Below are 3,517 nucleotides of genomic sequence, written 5' to 3' on the forward strand. Positions count from 1 at the left end.
GGCTACTTCTAACAGACCAGATCCATTTCCCCCTTCCTCTGCTTTGCAGAAACAGAGGACAGAGTCTCGGAGAAATACGGACTGTTTGTTTGTTTGTCTACCCTCATCCAAAGACACGCCAAACTGCAGTACAAGCTAGTTCCTGATGGGTGATGATAGCCTTCAATCCTTCAACCCGTACCTCCACCCCTGGCGTGTTTCTCCTCTGTCGCCGCAGCCAGCAGTCGCCCCTACCCCCCTCCACCTTTTGTATCTGCCAAGGAATGCATGGTACACGATGAACAACAACGCTACATAATTTTTATTTTAAACCGGGCTAGTCCCCTTTCCATTAAAGATGTAACAAAAATACAGCCAAATCCATGTCCACGACCAAAGGGAAAGGGAAAAGGCGACTTCAAGCACTTCAGGGAAACCCACTGTGAGTGTTGGAACCGCCAGTCCCTCGCCGCGCTCCTCCTTGCTGGCTTTGTTGTCGTCGCGCGAACTCACCGAAGAAGAGAGAGGGAGGAGAATGAACACTAAGACACGGTGATTTTACCAGGCGCACGAACGCCAACTCCACGAGCTCGTACTCGCAAAAACCCACACCGTTACAACGATCAGCCGCGGCTTTATAACCAGAGCCAGCGACTGGGCACGCACCCACACTCCCTCCCTCCCTCGCGCCCGCGATCCGCTCGCCTCGCTTGTGCCCACGACGCGCTCCGACGCGCACGGGTCACGGCGGGCCACCAACAGATCGCACGCGATCACCACGCGCGGCTCGCGAACGGCCTGCGGTCACACACACTACGCACGCCCACACGGACACACCCGTGATGGGCCTGCACGCACACACACTACTCGCCGCGGACCTGGCGCGCCCGACGCGTCCAGCTCGCGCCCATACACGAGCGGGTCGAGCCCGACGTGCCACAGCGGCTTATTTGCCCTACATTTCATCTCCTTAAGCCGCGACTCAAAGAAGGCCGGCGTCCTCGACGTCATCGTCGACCAGCAACGCACGCTCCGCCGCAGGCGCCTTCTTCCACTGCGGGCACTCCCGCTTGAAGTGGCCGCGCACGCCGCACTTGTAGCAGCGCCCGCGCCGGTTGCCGCGGTTGCCCGACACCTCGCTCTGTGCTTCGTCGTCGTCCCGTGCACCTCCCTGCTACCGCTAGCATGCCCTCCACTACGCCGCCGTGAACATGAGCGCGCCGTCCGCTCGCTCGCCGTCTGCGTGTCCACGCCGTCGCAGCCCCTCGTCGAAGGCTTTCAGGCGCCCCAGTGCATCGTCAAACAGTAGCGTGTCCAGGTCGCAGAACTGCTCCATCCCGGCGACCGCCGTATACAGGCGATCGGGAACGCAGTCCAGCAGCTTCTTCACCAGCGTTGCGTCTTCAAGCGTCGAGCCGAACCCTGCAAAACGCGCTGCCATGGCCCCACGCTTGCCAGCGAACTCGTCCAATGTGTCGCCGCTCGCCATGCGCAGGAGATCGAACTCTCCGCGCAAAGTGCCTAGCCGCGCCGCCCGCATGCGATCTGCGCCGATGAATCTGGTCTTGAGGCTCGCCCAGACCTCCGTCGTCGTCTTCTTGGATGCCACCTGCAGCAACAGGTCCTCGGCGACCGCCCTGAGCAGGTAAGCTCTGGTCGGCTTGTCCTTCTTGGCAATCACCGCCGCCGCGGCGTCCTCCGGCACCACCACCGCCTCCCACAGCCCGGCCGCGTCGAGGTTGGCCTCGACCTTGATGGCCCACGCCGTGTAGTTGTCGCCGGTGAGCATCGGCACCGGCTGCGGCAGTGATCCGCCTGCACCGCCGCCGTAGGGGACGATCTACATCACCGGCGCGCCTCGACGTTCACGTGGCTTTGATGCCAATTGTTGGAACCGCCGGTCCCTCGCCGCGCTCCTCCTTGCTCGCTCTATTGCCGTCGCGCAAACTCACCGAAGAAGACAGACGGAGGAGAATGAACACGAGGACACGGTGGTTTTACCCGGCGCATGAACGCCAACTCCATGAGCTCGTACTCGCAAAAACCCACGCCGTTACAACGATCAGCCGCGGCTTTATACCCGGAGCCAGCAACTGGGCATGCACCCACGCTCCCTCCCCCCTCGCGCCCGCGATCCGCTCGCCTCGCTCGTGCCCACGATGCGCTCCGACGCGCACGGGTCACGGCGGGCCACCAACAGATCGCACGCGAACACCCCGCGTGGCTCGCCAACGGCCTGCGGTCACACACACACACACACTACGCACGCCCACACGGACACGCTCGTGCTGGGCCTGCACGCACGCACACACTACTCGCCGCGGACCCGGCACGCCCGACGCGTCCAGCTCACGCCCATACACGAGCGGGTCGAGCCCGACGCGCCACCGCGGCTTATTTGCCCTACAGTGAGCGCTCACAATCGAAATACCCACTACGAGGCAAAAACACTGAAGCACTAACAACACGCAACGAACAGCGACAAGTTCAGGTTCCAACAAACAGCCCATACAGAGGCGACCAAACACATAACGCAGACCTAAGACGAAACTGATAAGATCTTCATGAGGGGCTTCATCTCCCCCAGCTCCAGCAAAATGAACTACGAAGGCTTTTCATCGTCTCAGGCGAGTCACTCCATAGCTTCACTCGCATGCACGGGCGCGCAGAGTCTCATCATCTCCTTGGCGGTCTCCTTCAGCAACATTGCTCCGCGTTCCAACTCCATTCTTCCATCGCCTTTTAGAAGACCTGCCCAGTAAGATAAATGCACACATGCGGTGAAGACAATCTCGAAAGGAGATGGCATTTTCTTAAATTCAAAAGTAGCTTGATTTCTGCGATTCCAAATTGCCCAGCATACAGCCGCCAGGGCCATCGTGAAATATCGCTCCCCCTGGGGGAGGAAAGCATAGCACCACGAGTAAAGTTGGCACAAATTGTTAGGGCAGAGATCTGTGCCAAACAAAGCCCCAACTATGAGCCAACCTATCCTTGACACAGGGCAAATGTAGATATGTTTCTCTGCAATCACAAAATGAACAGCGAGGATTACCAGCCCAATTTCTACACTTCATAACATCTTGAGTCAAGATAGCATCTTGAAAGAGTTGCCAGAGAAAAATCTGAATTTTGACAGGCAATTTGGCTTTCCAGATCCATCTGTAGTCACACCCGGCCAGGCCACTCTCTAAATAAGCATCTACAGATTTAGTTGTGTATTTGCCCTTGGAGTCCAAGGTCCATACAATCTCATCTTGATCAGCTAAGGGTTCCAGGCTATCAACCACATCCTTAACCCCCTCAAACTGATGAGTCAAATCTGGAGTCAGTCTGCGCCTAAAGATCTCCCCACTGCCCCGACTCCTGAATTGAGCAATCGTGTCATCCTGATAGTTAGCTATGCTAAACAGGTCTGGATACACTTCACATAAAGGGGGGTGGGTGCCAATAGGATCATGCCAGACTCTGGCACTACTACCATTTTTGACATTTACTCTCCTCCCAGCCATATAAATCTCTTTCACTTTAAGCAGTG

At 57.7% G+C, this 3,517-nt stretch overlaps 1 pseudogene; it reads right to left on the minus strand.

The window, feature by feature from the left end:
• Positions 1-961: 961 nt before the first annotated feature.
• LOC147962798 (uncharacterized) lies at positions 962-1,825 on the minus strand (annotated as a pseudogene).
• Between the last annotated feature and the right edge of the window lie 1,692 nt (positions 1,826-3,517).

Source organism: Triticum urartu, chromosome 7A, assembly GCF_056163025.1.
Source record: "Triticum urartu cultivar PI428250 chromosome 7A, HENAU_Tu73, whole genome shotgun sequence".
Lineage (NCBI taxonomy): Eukaryota > Viridiplantae > Streptophyta > Magnoliopsida > Poales > Poaceae > Triticum > Triticum urartu.